The sequence below is a fragment of the Cnephaeus nilssonii genome, assembly GCF_951640355.1.
Source record: "Cnephaeus nilssonii genome assembly, chromosome: 2".
In the NCBI taxonomy this organism is placed as follows: domain Eukaryota; kingdom Metazoa; phylum Chordata; class Mammalia; order Chiroptera; family Vespertilionidae; genus Cnephaeus; species Cnephaeus nilssonii.
In genome coordinates this window covers 82,840,023-82,863,368 of record NC_137073.1, presented here as the reverse complement: position 1 = coordinate 82,863,368, position 23,346 = coordinate 82,840,023, and the positions used below count along the sequence as shown (strand labels likewise).

Below are 23,346 nucleotides of genomic sequence, written 5' to 3'. Positions count from 1 at the left end.
CTAGGTCACCTTTCAAGGCCAAGCCAGGGCTACTTAAACTTTGATCATTAAGCAAAGAGACTGTTGAAATGTACTCATTTTGAAGGAAAGACACCAAAATGTACTTCAGTGATTCTTAAAAGCATATTTTTGTACAAAGTTCTGATGTAGATTTTGTTTCTAGATTTCTTTCCCCTATGGAGTCTCTTTTGCCTTCCCTTTGGCCCCACCCCTGACCAGTATTGCTCTAGGGTTGCTCTGACTTGAACATGTTTGTTATCTGTTTATTTGTTTGTCCTTCAGTTAACTCATTTATCCATCTTCCTAATGTATAGGTTTACTCAGCATATGCTATACTAATGGAATGGAATCAGTCTTAAGAAATATATAGTTTATTTTGGGTCTTCTAGAGATGATGTCTATCCTTTTAGGGTTTTATCTGTTAGTGATTATGAAAATAATTCCATTGGTTGACTGAAAAGAATACAAATGGCAGGTTGATGGGATACCTCTCTGTCAACATCCTGTGGTCTTTGGACTTGACTATGGAGAGATATTTTTCTTTTCTCCTTCCTTTATGGTCTGACATATTATGTAAAGAAATGTTAGTTTATGCCATCAGTTCAGCCATCAGTTTTGTACTTCCCCAAATGGCCTTCTACTTAGAGTCAGCACCTTTTCCAGGGAGCTGAATGATGCCTCTGTTCTTTGTAGTTGGGTATAGGTCTCCATGACTTCTCTTTTATCTCTCACTTGTGTGTAAAGCATGACTAGAATGTGAATAAGGAAGATAGTTACTTATGATGATAAGAAGCACAGCTGGATAGCAGGAGCCCAGAAATCCACAGCCACAGAGTGGCCCATTGTGAATGGACTTTTAGGTTTCAGAGGCTGAGTTGAAGGTCTAGCTTCCTTTCTGGAGATTATGCCACCAGTGATTATGCAGCGGGTAAGTCTCCAGGAAGTGGGTGACTTCCAGATGCTGCTTCTGATCAGTATATTTAATGTCTATTAAGAGAATAAAAAAGACAAAAAACCTACAGACTGGAAATGAATAGTCACAGAGCATCTACACTAATAAAAGAGTAAAATGCAAATTGACCATACCTTTGTGATGCCCACCAGCCAATCAGGAGTGAGTATGCAAATTAACCCAACAAAGATGGTGGGTTAATTTGCATGTGCAGGCATTCTGCGCCGCCTTAGCCACTCCAGGCCTTTGGGCAGCGTGGGAAAGCGGAAAGGCAGCTACGGCCAGAGCGAAGGTGGTGCCGGCAGGAAGGAAGGCCCATTCTTGCATGAATATTCGTGCATCGGGCCTCTAGTATGTCTTATAAAGAGCTTGCATCCAGAACATATAAAGAACTCTCAAAACTCAATGATAAGCAAACAACCAACCCAATTTTTAAAAATGGCTGCAAAATTTGAACTTCATCAAAAAAGGTATGTGGATGGCAAATAAGCAAATGAAAAAATGTTCAACATTAGTCATTACAGAAATGCAAATTAAAACTATAGCAAGGGGCCTCTACATACCTATTAAGTGGCAAAAACATACAATGTATTGGTATGGATGTGGAGGAACTGGAACTCTCATATGCTAGTGGTAGAAATGTAAAATGGTTCAAAAATGTGCAATTTATTGTCAATTGTATCTCAATAAATTTATTAACAACAATTTTTTTTTAGAAAGGCCCTCAGTTCACAGGCTGGGTCCCACTCCTTCAATCTGAAGTCCTCAGCAGGCCCCGGTTCTTGCCACTTGGCCATTAGCTCTTGTTTGCACACGTCTGCATTGAGAGGATGGGGAGGGCTGTTGCTCCACAGAATGCAGGGGGATGTGGTTTCTAAACAGGATACCCCTCAACTTCTCAAAGTGGAGGGAGCAGTAGCCCTGCTCAAGAATCCCGGACTCCTGGTTTTCCTTAGGCAGAGACTGATGGGCAGAATGTGCCAGAAATCCAAGGGGACCTGAGCCCTTGTCACATGGGCAATGGTGGAAGCAACTGGTGTGGGGGTGTGGAGAAGACTGGCAAAGGGAACCTCAGTGGGCAGTTTTACCTGACTCTATACTTCCAGAGGTGAGAAACAGGACATAAAACATGTATATGTAATTCTGTAAACAGACTCAAAGATCAGATATTAGTTTACTAGAAAATGAATTCTCCAATCTCCTTGGCCTGGGTGGAAATGCTCTTTTAGTTTATGTAAGATTCAGTTTCTTTTCCTTCCCTTCAATCTGCCTTTTCTCCTCTTCTGAATATGTTCTGGTGATATTTGAATTATTTATTTAAAAAGGCAATTTCTAGTATCTAAATTATCTTGGGGATCAAATCTTCTGACTTTTCTGTTCACACTTTAAGTACCAGGTGATTTTGTTGGACTCATTTCAGTGACAATTTTCTTCTCAGAGTCTTTGAGAGATGTTGATGTGAAATAATATGTCAATGTTTCTTAGAGTGCAGGGCCCACATTCTATAGTATTAAAGAAGAATTGTGAGCTTATGTAGGATGCTAATCTGTTTTGACACCAATTTTAGGTGGTGGTGGTGGTGGGGGGGGGGGGGAAGCTTTCAATATTCTTAGAAGAAAACCTTAAAACTTCTCATCTGAAACAAGTGTGTGATTTATGGATTTGGGTCAATTTAATTATATATGTGTATAAGAGAGGAATAGTTTGGTTTATGGATATTTGATTGGATTAATTACTTTTAAAAACATTTACTGAATATCTATTATATGCCAGTTATTGTGGTGGAGGCTGTAGGCACAACAATAATTAGGCATCCATCCCTCTATTATTCTGGTATATTTGTGTGTCCTTGGATTTCTAGTTGGAGACAAGAGGCTTTTTATTTCATGTTTAAAATTCTTGAGGGAATGTATTTGGAAAAATATGGAAATAGGACATATTTTCCCTAAGTGGGAAAGCTGAAGCAGGAGGATAGAAACTCAGATTTAAGAGTTTCAGTCTATACGCACCATTGGCTTGCCGGTCACCTTGCACAGACTTTGTTTTCTCAAGCCCTCTTCCCTGGATGACCTCGGATGAGGGAGCTCATAATTGTTTGCATAGTGTCTGAATCTTCAGAATCAAGCCACCGTAAATGAGAAATGATATTCGAAAGACAAAAAATTTGGGGCTAGTGTTGGTTTTTCTTTTCCTAATGCAAGTACCTGTTATGTTTTTGTGGGGATAACTAGTCAATGGAACACGCCAAATATTTATGATACACATTTCTTGCTTTGTGACTTGGATCCTATGAGAGGATTGTTGATTATTCATAATGATTTACTTTTTGTGGGCGACCTGATTCTTTTTTCTTTATATTTTATAATGACTTATTTTATTGTTACAATGTTGGAAGCATGAAGCAAATGCTCTTAAGAGTTTTCGGTTGTCTCATTTCTACTTCCCTCTGCCTAGCAAAACAACCATAGAGGGGCTGCTCTATTCTCATGGGCGCAGCCACGTTGGGTGGGCTCAGCGTGCTTCAGTGAGATGGGTCACAATCTATATATATAAAAGGCTAATATGCTAAGTGTCTGATAGTCTGACCAGTAGCTATGATATGCACTGACCACCAGGGGGCAGATGCTCAACGCAGGAGCTCCTGTGATGCACACTGGCCATTTATAGAGAAACAGCACCGTGGACCTGGTGCCCACAAAGCAACACTTGGCTTCCCCCAAGTGGGACATAGGCCCTGCCACCACCCCAGAGTGAAAGTCCACCAAATTGCAGCCAACGCTGCCGAGACCCCATGGCACAAATTGAGGCCCACAGCTTAGCCCAGCCTGGAAACGGTGGCTGTGGGCACCGTGTAATGATGTCACATAGCAACGCCCGGCTTCCTCTCCCTAGCAATTAGCCTCCTTGGAGTTTCTTTAGCCCAGGAACATGACTTGCTTTATAGCCAGGTGGAAACATTTTGCACTTTAACCAAATGTCTTTGAAGCGTTTTCCCCTGCCTCATCTCATTTGATCCTTACAGAAGTCCTGGAGTAGGTAGATAGGAGACTCGGTAGAATCCTATTTTCTTTTCATTAGCCAGAAAAGGGAGATTTAGAAAGCTTAGAAACTTGACCCGATTGAAAAGAAGCAAGAAATGGTGGAACTTGAAAATGACTTCAGGTTTTCTCACTGTGTAGAATATAGTCAAACACTGCTGCAGTTAAATATTTTACCCTTTGTTCTCCCTGCGTGATCTATAATAATAATCTGCTTCATATTGATATTTACTGCTGTGTGGCTGAAACTACCTGAAAGAGAAGTTGGGGTGCTTTACTGGGCTGGAAAAAGTTTAGCTACATCAAAAAGCAGGTCTAATTAAGCAAGTTTATCTATATATATAAAACTCTCACTGGCGCCAATTGCATGAGTGTATTTCGATCTCTCATTATCGATCGTGAATTTGGTTGACATTTCTATTATAGAGAAAAGGGCGAATAGTGATATTAAAATATTTTTTTCTAATTAATTTCCTTTCAATGTGCACGAATTCATGCACCAGGCTTCTAGCAGAACATTATGCACACACATTTTGCCAAGATAACTGTGTATGCGTGTGTGTTGAACATTTTGCCAAGTATGTTACTGAAATCTGCCTTGTATGGGTTGGCTACAGAGGTGTTTTGGAACTTTATATGTAATCCATTTAGGTTAATTCTAACTCTGTACCAGTGATCTTGGCAGGCTCTTTGTTTGCCATTGTTAAAAATAGGGATCCCAAGCTTGTGATTTGTACTATTTTGAACTGATTAAATTGTCTAAGCTCAAAACACCCTGAACAACTGGAAGTTTGTTCCATAATTCAGATTCTCATGTTAGAAGTTTCCTTAGGCCACGGGCCACAAACTGCTCCTGAACAAGAAGCCAGTTAGTTAATGCATCAGTGGAGTCACAAGGGTAAAGTTAAATAACTGATGTCAGTGATTTAAAGCACCAGGCTTTCTCTGGCTACAATCCTTATCTCATTTTTGGTAGAGGTGTGAGTTCAAAGAAATACTTTTTGACAATACAGAACAATAGTGCAAATGTGACGTTACACATCGGCAGTGACCTGGGGCACTCCTGCTACTAGAACCCCAGTTTTGCAAATGAAAGGAAGAGGTGCTAGGAACACATGTTTGTCTTTCTCCTGGGCAGATGCGACCTAGGGAGCCTGCTGTGGGTGGGTGCTGGCCTGAGTTGGCAGCTGGGATTTCTGGACACTGGTCAGGCGGTGCTGGGGTTGCCACAGCAGGGCATTATTTCTGGTATCTTTGGAGGCATTTTCTTCCCAGGGCTCTTCATTCTTCCTTGTTTCTTCCATCCTGACATTTCTACTCTCTCACATGCACATGGTGGCAGTGGAGAGGGGGTACCAGCAATCTGGGTACTTCATTCAGCTGGGCTTCCATGGTCTGGGCTCTAAGAAGAGCCATCAGTAGCTTCTTATCCTCTATCTTACCATGCATGCCCTTCTGCTCCAGACAAATGACTCTCTGTGGCAGAAAGTGCTATGGTATTAATGTTTGTGGCCCCTCTCCCCAAATTCATGTTAAAATCCTAACCTCTAAAGGTGATGGCATCAGGAGGTGGGGCCTTGGGGCAGTGCTCAAGTCCTGTGGGTGGAGCCCTCATGAGCGGGATTAGTGCCCTTTAAGGAGGCTCTAGAGAGCTCCCTAGCCCTTCTGCCATATGAGGAAGCAAGAAGTCCACAGCCCAGAGGATAGCCCCTGTCTGACATGCTAGCACCCTGACCTCAGACTTGCAGCCTCTGGAACTGTGAGCAAGTATTGTCTGTTGTTTGAAATGTCTGTTGTTTGAAAGAAATCCAGTCTGTGGTGTTTTGTTAGGGCAGCCCAAGCACTAAGAAAGTTTCTTCTACAGTGGAAGAGACTAGTCTATTTTTTCACCCACTATGTTAGAGAGTCCTGGAAGCATTGCTCACAGTCCTTTCTCACAGAGTTTGATCCTGTATTATTATCTACTAGAGGCCTGGTGTATGAAATTCATACATGGGGGAGAGGAGGGGGAGTCCCTCAGCCCGGCCTGCACCCTCTCCAATCCAGGATCCCTCTTGCAATCCGGAACCACTGGCTCCTAACTGCTCCGCTGCTGGCCTGATCCCCCTAAGTGCCTATCTGCTCTCTGCTGCTGGCATGATTCCCCTAACTGCCTATCTGTGCTCCGCTCCTGGCCTGATCCCCCTAACTGCCTATCTGCTCTCCCTTCCTCTCCGTGCCCTTTGGACCCCTGGCACAGTCATTCTGAGAGCTCTCCGCTGTGGCCCTGCCCCTGTCCTGATTGGTCGTTATGTGACGGCGTCCCAGCCAATTTGCATATTCCTCTATTATTAGTATAGATGCACTAGAGGCGCAGTGCATGAAATTCGTGCACTGGGGTGGGGTGGGGAATCCCTCAGCCTGGCCTGCACCCTCTCGCAATCCGGGACCCCTCGCTTCTTACCGCCCACTGGCTCTCTGCTCCTTACCATTTGGCTTGCTGCTCCTTAGCACTGCCACGGAGGTAGGAGAGGCTCCTGCCACCACCACTGCGCTTGCCAGCCGTGAGCCTGGATTCTGGCTGAGTGGTGTTCCTCCTGTAGGAGCGCACTGACCAGCAGGGGGCAGCTCCTGCATTGCCCCCGGGTGGTCAGTGCACATCATAGCAACCAGTCGTTCTGGTCGTTCCACTGTAACGGTCGCTTAGGCTTTTATTATATAGATTATTGTATTATTTCCCATACGAACAACTGTAAACCTACTTTTGCCCCCCGTATATATGTACTAGTATATATACTAGTATATGTACACATATACACAATATGTAGTTATCAACGGGCCCCAAATAAGTACATAGTGTCAAGAAGAAAAACCCTGCAAATATTGGCCACTTGGAGTCTTTTCAGTATGACCTTGAGAGGAGAGAATGTTGGCAACATCTCGTTGTAAAAGTACCTTTTGGTTTCTGGTGCCACCAGCAGTTAGGATATGTGGGCACAGTGTAGATTTGGATCCACTGGCATCGCTAACTGTGCTGAGAAGGTGCTCTTTGCACCTCATGAGCTTGGGGTCTCCAGAGGCTGCTGGTTTCTCCACCGTAGGGATTTTAGTTCAACTCTGATTTCCCCAAACAACGCCAGCCTGGAGGAACCTGGCTCTCTTACGTTATTTTAGTTTTTAATTCTGACCTTGAAATTATTTTGAAAAATTATATTTATCTACTACCCAATGCACATCAGCTACCAGGAGTCATTGGGAAGGTTTTCTTGAGAAGTCTGTGATCTGACATTCATAACTGAGTTTTTATTTCACACATTCCCTTTCATTTCACAGTAAAACCTGTCAAATTTGTTCTCATAAATTGTTTGAATGCAGCTGCCTAACAGCTTTCTTTTTTCTTTCTTTCTTTGGGGGAGAGATACTTAGTTACAAAGTTGAAAAACTTCATTTTAATCTTGCAATCACTTTTTAAAAAGTACTTTAAATTTGAATATATTTTCCCTATTATATTTCTCTTTCTGGCTATGATCTGCAAAATATATATATTTTTTTGGGGGGGGGAGAAACAAAATTTTGAAGGGTAATTAAAATTACCTTTCAGACAGACCTCTGGCAAGATTAACACATTATGTAACTTCTTTAAGTTTTATAATATTTACAGCAAAAACATGAGTGTTTAATATGCTGATTTAACCTTTTGTATGACTTGGCCTGGGAGATTAGGATGTTAGTGGATAATGACTTTCATTGTAACATTGAGAGAGATGAGACATTTCTGTAACAGTCTAAGATTAAACTCTTCCATTAGAGCGTTTTTAGTCTTGTTTCTCAATGCTTTGCTTTTATAATTAGTTTCAAGTTTAATCCTGTATAATTTGACAAGGAAGAGAAAGAAGGACTTATGTGAAAATTCACATTTGCAACCAGACTATTTTTCAGCTATTTAACACAGACCTTTGATGATATATTAAGGCAGAGTTGCCCAAATGAAGAAATAAACAGGTTTATAGTCATGCTACAGGTGTGGAATTACACTGCCCCCCCCCCCCCCCACTGAGAGAGAGAGAGAGAGAGAGAGAGAGAGAGAGAGAGAGAGAGAGAGAAATCTGGAGGCTAGAAGGTTGTCCTTAACAATAGGGTAAATGTCTTTGGGTGGATATGGAACTATATTCTGTTGTATAAAAATTCTTCTTATTAATTGAATGTACCATGAAAAGAGGTGGCCTATAACAGACATAGAACTAATAGTCTTAATATGGACATTAAAAATTCTTACCAATCAGTAAGGCAGAGATGAATGCTCCATTAAAAAATGATGAATTGGTGGATGTCAATGTTACAATGAAAGATACATAGTTAATAAATATAAACATAAATATTTAATTTTATCAGTAATCAACAAATAAAAATGAAGACAAAGTAAGAAGTCACTATATCTGTTAGATTTGAAGAGATCAAACAGATCAATAATATACCATTTATAGTGAAAGCAAGGGGAAGCCAAACATTTATGATACGAGCAGGGTATGACAAGGCTTTTTTTTTTAAAAAAAATATATTTTATTGATTTTTTACAGAGAGGAAGAGAGAGTTAGAAACATCAATGAGAGAGAAACATCGACCAGCTGCCTCTTGCACACCCCCTACTGGGGATGTGCCTGCAACCAAGGTACATGCCCTTGACCGGAATCGAACCTGGGACCCTTGAGTCCGTAGGCCGACGCTCTATCCACTGAGCCAAACCAGTTTCGGCTGACAAGGCTTTCTTGAGGGTAATGTAATGTACACATAAGAAAATCTTTCAGGCCCTAACCAGTTTGGCTCAGTGGATGGAGCGTTGGCCTGCAAACTGAGGGGTCCTGGGTTCGATTCTGATCAAGGGCACATGCCTGGGTTGCAGGCTCAATCCCCAGTGGGGAGCATGCAGGAGACAGCCGATCAATGACTCTCTCTCATCATTGATGTTTCTATCTCTCTTTCCCTCCCACTTCCTCTCTGAAATCAATAGAAATCTATTTTTTTAAAAAAAGAAAATCTTTCAAATAAATAATAGTGCAAGTCCAAGAATGGTAATGGTGGCTTTAGAAACAAATAAAAGTTCTCTTAAGACGTTAGTTAAAGGTATCACAGAACACTGATACAATTCAATATGTAGCCACTAAGAAGAGTGAACTATATTTTGCCAGGAACCGATTTTCCACGAGTCCCTTGCATTTCTGCATGTTCTGAAAGCAGAGGCACTGATTGCCTCTGTTCCAGGCTGTTTTTAAGCATGGTGGCCTAACAGCCTGGGAAGATAGAGATGTCTTCCCCCAGAGCAAAGAACAGCTCTGCTTACTGCCTGGGATAAAAGGTTCAGTTTCTTAAAGCTCAGGGTTATTCTCTTGAAATACAAGCCAGGGTGTGTGTGGGTACCATCTAGCCCACTTTGCGGTGCCCTGTGGGAGTTGGGGTGCCCTGTGGGAGTTGGGGTGCCCTGTGGGAGTTGGGGAATGGGTATAAGAAAATGCTGACACTCTATTTCCATTTCTGTGACTAAGAGTCCTTTATCTCTGACCCAGGAGTCTTCTGTCAGTATTCATGAAACTGTGCCATGGTGACTTGTTAGTTTGTAGTGTAAAATGTCAGACTCTTCACAGTTCTTGACTTACCCTTTGCTAATTAAAATTTTCCTTATTTTTATCAATGCTTTTTAAAACTTTAAAGTAATATACAATGAGGGGTATAAAGATGAAAAAGTCAAAATTCTTACCAAGAACCCTTTCTAGAAATACATACTATTCTGTAACTTGTTTTGTCATGGGTGCATAAAGAAAACATTTCTTTAAAGGTGAAAATCACTTACAGTAACTTGAACCTATTTCTAAGCCTAACTTATCAGAAGATTAAAATTTTATCAGCTACTGAGAAAGATATTAAAATAGTTAGTCTTTTAAATGGCTGTCTATAAGTCCATTGTATGGAGGTTTGTCATTGAACCACAATCCCATCGATAGTTCCAGTTCTGGACTAATTATGTTACCGTAAATCTTGTATAGATACCATGGCGGGTTAATAGGCTACACCTATAAACGGAAATACAAAGCGTTCTCAGGCCTGTGCTGAAGTGTTTGGACCACAGGAATCGGTTGGGAGCCGTAGGCTCATTTCCTAGTACCTAGGTCAAAAACGTTTTTGAAGACCAAGACAAAACAAAACAAAAAGCTATTAAATGGTATGTGTTATATGCTTCTGTTAACTCTGGGTTGTGAGGTTAGTATTAACCTTTATTTTCTCTTTATAATCTTTCAGTATTCTGTTTTTTCCCCCTGCACTGAGCATGTATTACTTTTATAGTCAGATGGGCAATAAAACTACTAAAATTAAGAGACGAGAGAGAAACAGGATTAAGGTGAAAAATGAGACATGGACACAAGGCATCAAGAGATATGAATGAACAGTTTTCTGTCAAAGACATTTAAATTAAGTAACAGTTTTTAATTAGAATAGTTTTATGCAACCTCAGCATTTATTGACTTCAGAGAAAATGTTTCCCAATAAAGCAGATGCAGGTCTTTGCAAGCAGAGATTCATTTATTACTTTATTTATTCTCCATGCTTATACTATCTTTTCCTACATTTATTAATCCTATTTCCAAGTAACTACTCTATGCCTAGTCCTGCTTTAAATGCTGTATCAAATTTTACCAAGGAATTTCTCCTAGTTTGTGGTTAACTGAGGGCTTTATTTTTCTTGTGTTTTTTTTTTCTTGCCCTTTTGATCATTTTATTTCTTATTAGTCCATTTTCTAAAGTGTGTGGGTGTGTGAAAGGATGCAGACCTAAAATTAAGAGTCATCAATTTAGTCACATACTGATTCAAGGAGCATCGTCAGAGAAATTCCAGTGAGTCCCGACAGGAGAGCTGCTCATCTGGGGAAAGAATGTGTATGTGTGCATGAGATGATTTATTGATTGACAGAGAGCTGGCAGTTTAAATGGCTATTTCCTCTTAGCTAGCAGCTTACATGGCAGCACTAAAGCCTGTGATGACAGACTACACAAGCACTTTCTTGGTTGGTAATCATCAGATTTAGACCCTCACAATTAGCCTCTGTAGGAAAGACCTAGTTCCTATTAATATTCCTTTTTTTTTTTTTTTTAAATCTATCCTCTCATCAATAAAAATGATTGCCCTGATGTTCATGGTCCCCATCTTACACCTGCCCTTCATTTGGTTGAGCCCTTTGTGCGAATACTGTTAACGATTCTGACTTCCTTCATAGCATTTTTTTTTTTACCTAGTACCCCTGGAAAGAATATATCCTTTCAGTTTAGAGAAATCCCTGGGAGGTCAGGAAGCATTTTCATTTATTTAAGGGGAGACTTTCAGATCATGCTGGGGAAGGTAGTTAATTCGCACGTTTGTGGTAAGACTTTATGCTAACATTAAGCTTTACAGAGTATTTGATGCCATTTGGTCATATTTTGGTCTCCTAAAAGCCTCTGGCTGACTTAAAAAATAAATCATTGCAGACAGACCATTAAATTTTATGAACTATGAATGTGCTTAATAGTCCAGGATAACAAAATGCTCCAAATTTCTCCATGAGCCATTGCTTCTACCTGAGCCCTTGCACACATTTCAAATACCTCCAACCATATCAAAGGTGATTATTTTGATAAAGTGGTAGTGTGGTGGGGCCTTTGTAAAGCACTGGATTGTATTTGACCTCTTGGTTTACTACTGAGAGAGTTTGTTAAAACTAATGAAATTTTTTTTTTGTTTGTTTTGGTTAGAGCCTAATTAAAACCACTTCTGACTGCATAAAGGCTATGGCCTATGAAAAGGATGATTAAAAGGTTTGATTTCTGCTCACAACATTTAAAAAAATTAATTGGGAAAAATTTAATAAGCATCAAATGCACTTTACCCTGGTAACTGCAATACTGAATGGTGACGTTTTAAATATTTTTTTCAGAAAAGGTTAGTGATTTTCTTTTTCCTGGGAAACATGGAGATGCAACTATGAGCATCAGTACGTCTGGTCTAGGTTACTAGAGTTCAGTTAATGTTGACATCTAAACAGGTGTTCACATTTCACGTCTACAATAAGGCAGACTGCGAACTTCTGTATCACTGAATTTTAGCAAAAAAAAAAATTAAAGGAATGTTAAAGTTTTGAAGTGCAAACTCATAAACTCTACATTGGGATCACTTTTTTGCTTGAAGTGCATCTGACTTGAGAATACAGGCAATTTTCTTTCCTGATTGCTTGGAACACTATTTTTGCAGTAAGCCTTGTGTCTTCTTTACTATGATTGGTTGTTTTTAAGAAAGATGATCAGCTCTGTGGTTAGTTTCCCACAGTTGATAAAAAGATCTATCAAAAATATCACAATTAATTTAAAGAAAATGTTGGTTATCAAAGGCTGCAGAAACAGGGAAGAAATAGCACTTCTTATTTTGTATAAGCACAAACACTTAAAGCTAATCACATGGCAGGTAAATCTAATACAGTATTAGGAAGTTCCATAAAAAAGAACAAAAGACCCATGTTTACTTCCATCGCTCCAATAGTCAAGCGTTAGACCTGCGTGAGAGTTGCGCTGGAGCAGTTTGCTGGTCCGGTTTAAGAGTTCCAAGTCCTTTTTGTGTATTTGGCCCAATGATATCCACATCCCAGATAAATTCAGTTAAAAAAAAAACACAGAAATTAGGGCAATGACTTCGTAAAACAAAGCACAAGGGTATGCTACTAGAAGTTGCTGTCCTTCCGTGGCTAATGCAGACGTAAAAACTTTGGAAGCAGGAAAACGACACCGTTCAGTAATTCCAGGAGTGAGGATGGTTCTTACCATTCATTGCAGAGAAAAGATCACCGCAAAGCTGGAAAGTAGGATCATGGGAGGAAGACAGTATCCAAGAACACTTGCCACACAACCAAATGAAACACCTGTCATACTCATTAAGTTTATGAAAGAAAACACTCCTAGACGCCCAATTGCACCGACTGCATACACAAAGCCAAACTGGGTTTTGCCAGCCAGTAACCATGTGGCTCCAAGGGCCAGGCAAAAATCCGTGGGTCCTGCCAGAGCCGTCTCATTCGTGATGCTGCCATCTGCCACTGTTAATGATGTGACACTGTTAGTGTCTTTGGCCGGATGTGGTGGAAATCCACTCCTAATTCTAATTCTTTCAGTAAAGGTGGCTCACCCTCCAAGTTGTTTCCATAGAATGGCGGCGGAGCTGTCGGAGTAAATGTCTGAGTTGGTGGAAATCTGCCTGGTGTGGGGCTGTTGTGGCTGCCTCATGGCTGGAGGGACAGGTGGGTTTGCTGCCAGTAGTCATAGCCAGATTACTGTGTGCTAAAGGTCCTCTTCTTCCTCCATAACCAGAGCACGGCTGTCATTGGTCATTGATGCTGTAACATTGTGTTTAAATGGTCAAAGCCTAACACTGCAAATGATCAAATGTGGGGGCGGGGACAACAGCCCCAGCAGCTGCCGAACTCAGCCTAAGACCCCGAACGGGCACCGTTGCTGTGTCACAGGCCAAAGAACTCCACAGCAATTTGTAAACGGCAACTCCAATGCAATTCTAGTTTTCTGTACACAGAACAATGACTTACCTCCTAACGTTCTTTATGGCACTATACACAGAGGGACCTCGGTTCTTGTTTTATAAAGTCTGTGAAAAGAATGGAAAGGGACTTATCATGGTGGTTAGTAACTGAGATTGTGTTCTAGTTCCACTTTTTAAGCGGGTTGACACTGATTTAGTTACCTAGGTCCTTTCAGGCTTTGTCTCTAAAATAAGAGTGACTCTGGGGTCATTAATGATCTCAAATAAGGCAATGCCATAAAAGTAAACATATAAGTCACTGTACATATACGAATATGTACTGCTATTGCTATTTTTGCCGATATTTGCATAAGCACCTGCTAATTGCTTATAAATTTGAAAGATCCTGGGGGTGGGCAGAGGCTATCTAGGCATCAAATCAATTTGCAAAGAACCTATTGCTCTGGTCACTGAAAGTAGCTTAGGCCAGGAGACCCCAAGGCCTAAGAATTGGATATTGTCCAAGAAGCAGCCCCATTTTCTTTCTTCATCTTTATTTTGATTTTTTTTTGTCCTTCTCATTTGCTTAAAAAATACTCCTTATGCACAAACCCCGTTTATTAAGACTCAGCTTGTGGCCAGGTAACTTTATGATCTTTGTTAAGACCCACTGACCAAAGACCATCAAAGACATATCTATAGTAAAAAAAAAAAGGTTTAATAGTTGTTGTTGTTTTTTTTTTTGTTTTTTTTTAGTAGGGAAGCATGCACACCAAAAGGCAAGTTAGGGAGGGATGCTCCTAGGGTTTGGGGAACTAGAGTTAGCCACAGGGTAGTCTTGGTGTGGAGATTGGTCAGAATTTATAAACTAGGTGATTCTGTGGCTTTAGCTTGGAAGATATGATCTGGATGAACTTAGGTTGTTTGTCTTTTAGGCACAATTTGGTTCGTTTATTTTTTGTGTAAGTCATGGCACAGTTTTGCGAGCTGAGGGTCCTGTTCAATTCTCAGTTACTTTCCCCTGGTCCTTCTTCAGCGTAAGCTGAAGGGGAGGCCATGAACTCTTGGATATGATCAGCCTGGGGCTGCGCCCTTGTCCGGAGCCTGCTGATCAGAAGGGCGTGCAGAGAAGGTTGTCTGCATTGAACCAGAGTCAGTCCCGCATGTTTTCTTAGTTGCAGGGTGAGCTATTGAATCACCTGATGTGGCAATGACTGCTTGGCAGCATTTAGGACTCTGGAGACCACATACTTGATACCAAAATAGGCAAAACTAAGACAAGAATTATTACGAAAGTTCCAAGCTTGGCCATGTGGTCCATAATGTTCAGATACTCAAAAACAACATACTCACACTATCTTTTAAATGTAAAAAGTGAATATGTTTAGACTACTCTTGATAAATATTCATTTTGACTGAAAAATACTATCCAAATTCAGATGTGGCTGATATTTTTGACGAGAGAACCCAGATCTTGATCCTAATAGTATTAAAAGCTTATTTATTTATTTATTTATTTTTAGTTTTGTTTCTTTCTTAGCTGTTATCCTAGTCCAAATGTTTATTTGCTATTCAAGTGACAGTTTTAGCAGAATGTGAATATTTGTCCTTATATTAGTGTGGAACCAGTTCAGAAATAAGTTTAGTTCATCTTGGCATTTATTTGACAATGGGAGACCATTATTGGGCCGCAGGCTCACATCTGTCTAAGTTATCTTCTAATTACCCTGACATATGCTTTCCGAGGCATAATTTTCTCTATGCCAATGGTCTCCCAATTTTTAAATTGTGCCTCCCATCAGGAAAATATTTCGAAAATGTCTCCCTACAATGTGTGTGTATGTTCTTTTTTTGAATTGTATACACATACTATTCTCATTCTGTATATTAAATATTAAGAAAGTCTAATTTCTCATTTTTGAGATAAAAATATAAACAGAAATTCTATTATTTTTAAAACATATTTTCTGGGGGGTATATAACCTTACTTGGGAAACCACAGTCGTATACTTGTGATTCTTAATTTTTACACTCTAATATTTCATTGGGCTACATCTCACTTCTATTATGTTACCACTGGAGCAGTGACTCCCACCTGAGGGGGAATCTGAGAGGAGATACATGAGGACCATGATTTGGAAAAGGCCTGAGGTGACCCTGATGCTACGCCCCCTGCACCACCACACTTTGCACCAGGGCCACCTTACCCCCTGAAAATGGCGACTGGGAGTCGCAACATGGCCTCAAATTCCTCACCCAGGCACATAATGGCACGACTTGCAGGTTTTTTTGTTTTTTTTTTCATGTTCTTAGAGAAATGTGGTAGCAAAACAGCAAGGTAGAACAGTAAAGCAAATATTTGGTATCAATTTGAAAAAAAAACACCCTCATGTGAATTTTATAAACATCACAGCTGTATAATTCAAAGCAATGGTCACTGTGCAAGGCCATATGTGATCGTGTCCTGTAAGCCAGTTTTCTTGACAAGTTGCGAGGAAGTACACTTGTTTTATTGTGTAAGTGGGACCGTTTTTAAATGTGCTGCGGGAACCTATGACTGAGGGGTTTTGGGGGAATCTCATTTTGTGATGTAAATAGTCATTTGCTTTTTGGGGGTGTATGCTGTTGGCCTCACGAGGTTCTCTAGCATAGAAAATACCAGGTGATAACAGGGAGCTGATCCCCAGACACTCAGAAACTTTCATTATACAACAATTAGAGTGGCTGATTGAAGCAAATATCCAGATAATTTAGGCCAAAGCCCCCCTTTTTTTTGTTTGAAATATACTGGGGTGAGTTGTTAAAAAAAAAATCTCAAATCTGTGTTTATTTTCTTGGCTATAATCTTAGCAACCTGAGTGATATTTCTGAGGGAATGTTCTAACGGTAGTCCCAAGAGGAAGCCCTGAAGAAAGGTTCTGTGCTCCAATACATCTAGGAAACACTTCTGCTTGTCCCTTGCTGTGGAAAGTGACCATGCATTAATGACTATGGAAAGTCCTGCAGTAAAGAACACTTTTGAACTTAGTTTAACAGTGTTTCCTAAACTTTTTCTTAGGGAACCCTTCATTTACATAACATTTGTTAACTTAGTATAAAACTGGTGTTCTTTGACATACACTTTGGGAAATGCTGGTGCAAATATGTAAAATAAAAAAATAAAAATATAACAATATATGTCTGTAATCACAAATACTGGAGTTGAACGCCCTCATCAATAGTCATGTATTGGAGGAGGAGCCAGTCATGGCCGGGACATGACTAGTCCATCGTCACCTGCTGCTGCTGGTTTGAGGGACTTGCCAAGGGGACTCTCCAGAAAAGCACTGGGTTTGATAATAATTCTGCTTTATCCCCAAAGAGAAGAATAGCCACCTGGTGCCCTGGATAGGACTGTTGGACCCATGGTTTGCCCAGAGCCTCTTTTTCTCTGGAGGCCCGCCCCCATTTTCATTGTCTCTTTGCGGGGGAGCAGTGTGAAGAGTGTGGAGCAAGGTATCTTTCCCTAAGTGGAGAGGTACAAGGACTGTCAGTGAAGTCAGACATGATGAGATGGAATAGAGGAAAAGCCTGGAGCTCCCCTTAGAGGTAAGTATCTGCTCATCACTACTGTGGCAGGAAACTTGAATATTTTCTTTTAGGTTTGCATATCATGGATATTACTTGACGTTTCATATAAGAATCACTCTAATATTTTATTTCAAAAGGCAAACAGAGCATTTATCCTTTGATATAGTGCTTGTTTGAATTTAGATGTTATTTTACAATGGCCATGTTTATGCAATAGCTTTTTCTATCTAAGGGCTACAGACCAGTCAGAATCTGCATCTTTTTTAGGCTAAGAAGCGATCATGTACAGATGGCCAATCTGATCTGTAAATACTGTGTTTTATTTAAACACAAATTTGGCTAATGTAGCTTTTATGAAGTAGTCTTATGCAAACTCCTTATCTTTCTTCCCCAGCTGAGCCATAGAAGACTTACCTGATTTATTGTAAGTGATTCTGTTTAGGAAATGGCAAGCCTTTCCTCTAAATGTTGTGACATTAAGAGATGCTTTCCCCTTAAGATGCCTATAACACTTGCAATTCCTTTAAGAATTACGTTGTGCCCAAATGCATTGTTGTCTGTTTTATGATGTTTATGAGGAAGGTGGCTGAACCCAAAGGGCTGGTCCCTGGTTCAGCACATTCTTTCCCACACTGATTTAGAGACGTTCCTTTAGCTTCTCTGGGCCTCACAGGTTATATATATATAATGAGATGCTGCAACACCTCATCGTGGACCCGCACTATCATTTGTGCTAATGGAAAGACAACTCCCCACGGGTAGCAAATTGAGGCACATTTATCCTGAAGTGTCTGGGGAAGGTGCCAACAGGGTAGGCAAAGTCACAATTTAATCATGGCACATTTCCTTAGAGATTACATTTTCTCAGAGATTTAGGAGGGGCAATATTATTTTTACGTGAAAGCAAAGACAAATTTGCTTGAGAGCAAATGAGAGAGACATGAATTTCTAGCATAAAACGTAAGAATGAATTTTGCAGCCTCCCACAGCCCCAGGGCATGCACTCACTTAGCAGTAAAGGTGATTTCTACAAAACGGCTTGAGTAACACTGACCTGCACGTGCAGAGCCTGGAAGTGACTTTGAACATGATCACACCATCATCTGCCTCAGGCTCACTCTGGGTCACTCCAATATTTACTCTTGCCCTATTCTTTAGGGTGGTTGCATCTACACAGTTCTCATGTGCCAGGCACTGTGTCAAGCCCTTGACATCCATTACTTCATTTAATCTTCACAAGAATCTTATAAAGTAAGAACTATTATCCCATTTTACAGACCAGAGAGCCAAGACACCAGGATTTTAAGTTATTGGTTGAGTCAGGGAATGTCAGAAGCAGAAACTCTGCTGAGATCTCCAATGTGCTGTTTCCCCGCCAACCCCCTGGGAAGGCGGACTCTGCTGCCCCCTGGAGGTAAGGAGGTGGGAGTGCAGGACAAGGAGTGCAGCTGGAGAAACACACCCCTCCCGTTCAGAGACTGAATCTTGAGGGCTGAGCTCTATCAAAGGTGGAATACCATAACTACATTATCAATATGCCTTTATAGGATCTAGGAGATTCCACTGCACACCTTGGTCTAAGTCTTATATTTCAAATGGATTTATCATTTCTCCCAGGTGTGGTAGGCATAATATAATCCTGCACTCCAAGGTCAAAAGAGAGAAGGTCCTAGATAGATGAAGTACCCTGAGGTTTGTAGCTCTTTTGTGCTGTGAAGATAGAAAATAAGGACAGTTTAGTTCAACTTAAGGAGCATGTGTTAGGCACTCACTATATACCAGGCACTGGGTCCTATTGTCTAGTTCAGGCGTCCTCAAACTATGGCCCGCGGGCCACATGCAGGTGTTTTTGCCATTTTGTTTTTTTACTTCAAAATAAGATATGTGCAGTGTGCATAAGAATTTGTTCATAGTTTTTTTTAAACTATAGTCCGGCCCTCCAACGGTCTGAGGGACAGTGAACTGGCCCCCTGTTTAAAAAGTTTGAGGACCCCTGGTCTAGTTAGAAGACACAGACATGTATAGAGATCACATTTTTGCAGCATTTATTAAGTGCTACAAGTGACATAAAATAATACCCTTGATCTTGTATTTCCTAGTTCCTGATCTCAAAGAAGAAGAACCCCTTTCCCATTGTTTTTTGAGGGGAGTGTGAGCAGTCCATGTGCTAGGTCACAGGTCCTATCATTTGTTGGGGGGCAGCATTTTCTGATATCATGCTTAGGGGTTAACCCTACAACAGATTGCTTAGGGGTTAACCCTACAACAGATTGACATGGCGAAGGCATCATTTATCGAAACAATTCCCTTTGTTTAGCACTGTGATTATTGGCCAGATGAGGGGAAATGGTAAGACATGTTGTTTGCTTCAGAACTTTGGTTTTCTAATCTGGCTGTTCCCTTGCCTCTGCTAATGTTATCTGTCTCTCAGGGTTTGAAACTGTTTGGTTTAGTAAGGAAAGCCCGTATGAGGAGCTTCGTCAGTGTCATCGCCCAGACCCTGCCTGTGGTTTCAGGAGGAAGCGGTGTAATAGGCTCCGGTCCCTTTAGGAAGCTTTATTTGAAATTCATTTGGGCACAGACATTTTATGGGTGCAATCAGAACCAGGCATGGCTTAATGATGCTCTAGGCAGGATATACGGTGACTGATCCACACCTTAACCAAACTGCGGGTAAGCTTCTCTGATTCCCATTAGCCTTTAGAAAACTAGAATCTATGACCCAAACTATAATTAAACTAAAGATAATGAGAAACAAACACATGTTCTTTTTTCCTTAATTTTTCTTTTTCTTACTAATGAATAATTTTAAACTGCGGCTATCGCACTTAAATATGTGTATTTTGAATGGGCAAAGTGTGGAGAACAATGTGAAATCATCAGCAGGTTGATGTATTAGAATCTTTTCATGAGAACCTTAAAAACATCTATAGTATAACCTTTCCATTTACTCTTGTGAGAACTATTGCTTAGAGTAATTTAGTGTTATACAGGATGGGGCAAAAGTAGGTTTACAGTTGTTTTATAAAAATAAAACAATAATTAATGAATAATAATACAAGAATAAACTGTTTCGCATACTCACAACTGTAACCCTACTTTTGCCCCTCCTGTATTCTATATTTACCTCGTTCTTCTTTACATAGGGCTTTAACATAGCAGAAATTAGGTTTGAGAACAGATGCTAGGACACTGGCACTATCCTCTCCACTTGTTATGGAGGACACTGAATTTAGAAAAGAAAGTAACTTGCCTAATTTCACACAGCCATAGATCTAGGAAGGAAATATATATATATATATATATATATATATATATATATATATATATATATATGTGTGTGTGTGTGTGTGTGTGTGTGTGTGTGTGTGTGTGTGTGTTTGTGTGTATATTTACATATATATATATATGAAATCCATATGTTTTAACAGCTACTCTAGGGTTTCCCCCTCCCCCCAAAAAAACAATTTGTTTCTCTGCTGTGATGATTTCAGTTTGGTTAACAGGCATATTGGTTGCTACTTACATGTGATGGTCACATCTGGCTTGATGTTCTTGATGCTGTAGTAAGGCCCTGGGCACTCAAATATCCGCAGTGCCAGGGCTAACAGGAATGAGCGTGGTGGGCTGGTGTCGGAACAGAGAGCACACCCCCCACTTGAAGGAGAGTGCCCTCACCTGTCTTCACTGGGCATACTGGCCTGGCACTGCCAAGTCTCTGACATGTCTAAGAGGAGCCAGAGATCTAGGTTTTATGTGAAATCTTTCCATTTGGCAAATTAAAAATGTTTTTTTTCTTTCCAACTCTGGAAGCCAAACAGAACACATCCCTCAGGGAGATTCAGCCCGTGACTGGGAGTGTATGACATGGGATTAAAAAAAAAAAAGTGCATACAGAGAAGGAGTGAACAAATGAGGGCAAGTCGTTTACTCAGACTATAGATACTGACTTTTCCTGAAGCCAGGAGTTCCGAGCAAAGCTGGGAGCTCCACTGTGAAGTTTGGGCTGCTCAGGTGTGGGCATTTGGGGCCTCCCTCTTCTTGCAGAATTATCTGAAACAAGGAAGGCTTCTTTATTAGGGGCTGACCACCGGGCACCCACCCTCTAGCATTGCCCACACGCCGACACTGGGCTGTGTGCATTGTTTCGTACATTTTCTCCTCATCACTCCTTGCCTCTCCATGGGGAACGGCACTTTCAGCTGCTGATGAAACTGAGATCAGTACCACTTGCAAACTTCCCAGACAAAAGGCTTTCGAAGAGGGCAAAGTTGTTGTTTTAAACTAGATTTCTTTTGTTTGTGTGATTATGGATTTTTCTTTATTCAGTTTTCTGTCCCTGTAAACACAGAAAATTGAAAACTAATTTGATTAAATTTTTTTCCAGATGCAATATCATGTGTATTTTATTTAATTTAAAGGTTTTTGAATTTTAACCAAATCTGGTGCAAAGTGGCTATGTCACTGTTATGCGCCCCCTGCAAAAGGAAGCACCATTCTGAGTTTATTTTTTTTTTTAATTGTAAAAAGCATGCTATGGCCCTGGCCTGTGAGATTCAGTTGGTTGGATGTCATCCTGTGCACCAAAGGGTTGCAGGTTTGATTGCCACTCAGGACACATGCCTGGGTTGTGGGCTTGATCGCTGGTGAGGGTAGTGCAGGGGGCTGCTGATCAATGTTTTGCTCTTACATCGATGTTTCTCTCTCTCTCCCTCTTTCCCTTTCTCTCTCTCTCTCAAAAAAAAAATCAATAGAAAGCATGCTATGGAGAAAGTTCAGAAACTCTAGAATTGAACATTATTTGCTGAGCACTTACTATTTGTCACACACTGTGCTAAGCACGGTACAGTCATCTCACATTCTCTTTAACCCATTAAACCATATGTAAAGCCAGTCCCACTTTAAAGATGGGAAAACTGAGTCTCAGAAAGGTTCAACACCTTGCCAAGATCCTATGGCCTGTAAAACTCAGGTTTATTTGATCCTCGAGTGCCACCATGTTATATAGCGTCTTCCTCGAAGAAATGATTATACCCACTGCTTCAGGGCCCTGCAACAGAATAACAAGCAAGCAGAACTAGCTGATGTGAGGCATGAAGACTGCTCTACGCAGTTAAGATGGTATCAGTTATTTAGCAAAGCAGGGCACACTGGTCATAGCAGGGCGATGAATGTCACATACTTCCTGGGACTGGTGGCTAAGTAGGTTCTAGGAATGAAGGTTAGCGAGGACAACGCACTCACCTTGCTTGATTAGTAATGTCTGGGCATGTAATGCATGAGAGCCTCATGCTGTCAGCTGTCTATGACACCAGATGTTAAGGGACCATTGGAAAAAACAGTGTCAAGTTTTGTGATAAGGTGGAATATTGACTTATGTCATGTTTTGTATGAATTCAATGCCTGCTTTGCGTTTTAGTCTGTGAATGCTCCTTAACTTATTTAACCAGGGCACTATTCTAAGGTCCTGAGAATTCAATATCTGTATATTTTATTCTCCAACAAGTTGTTGCCTTAACTAATCATTTTGAATTGAACCCCACCCTCTATTGACCTCTACTGAGATCCTAGATTTTGGTAGCGCATCAGTCACGGTACATTGCATTTGTGAAAAATTAAATCTAAATACCTCTTCTTGGCCATCAGAGTCATGCGTGATGTTTCATCTCAGCATGCGTCTGGTTAACAAGAGAGGAGCCAACATCTGTAGTTGAACCTATTCTAGGTACCATCTGCTTCTATACAAACGTATGCCTGCCTTGATGCTAAAATTGTTTGCGTCTAAACATGTAGACAGCCTGATGGAATTAGCATAACTGGAAAAAAAGAGAAGAATCAAGTTATTATCTTAAAACTTCTCCCTTTTGGATCAGCCTTTAAATTAAGCTTTATCAGTCTTCACTGGTTAAGTATCTGCTATCCGTTGTCTAAAATGCTCACAGATTTTAAAGTCTCTGGTGGGACAATTTGTGTATATCTTTTTAATTGGATGTATTTAACTTTCAAAAGACATTAATGAAGCCAAGTTGAAATTGATATTCTATGCCTGATAACTGTTGATTTTTTTTTTTTGCTACTAGTTATTAATATAAGCAGCAAGCAAGATAAAGGGAACAAAGAGTTTAAAAATAATAACCTTGGAAGAAATTCCAGACAGGGCACATTGGGGATCGCCAGCAGTGCCCTTGTGTGATAAAGTTATTGGAGTTATTATCATCTCAGCCTTTGCCTCCGTATGAGATATATTGTAATGAGGGTGG

The 23,346-nt window shown here is 40.6% G+C and overlaps 1 pseudogene across 1 annotated transcript; it reads right to left on the bottom strand.

Annotated features, from left to right (window-relative positions):
- Positions 1-12,645: 12,645 nt before the first annotated feature.
- On the bottom strand, positions 12,646-13,301 carry LOC307114956 (protein YIPF5-like; annotated as a pseudogene). Its single transcript has one exon. The product of its transcript is annotated as a protein YIPF5-like (transcript).
- Between the last annotated feature and the right edge of the window lie 10,045 nt (positions 13,302-23,346).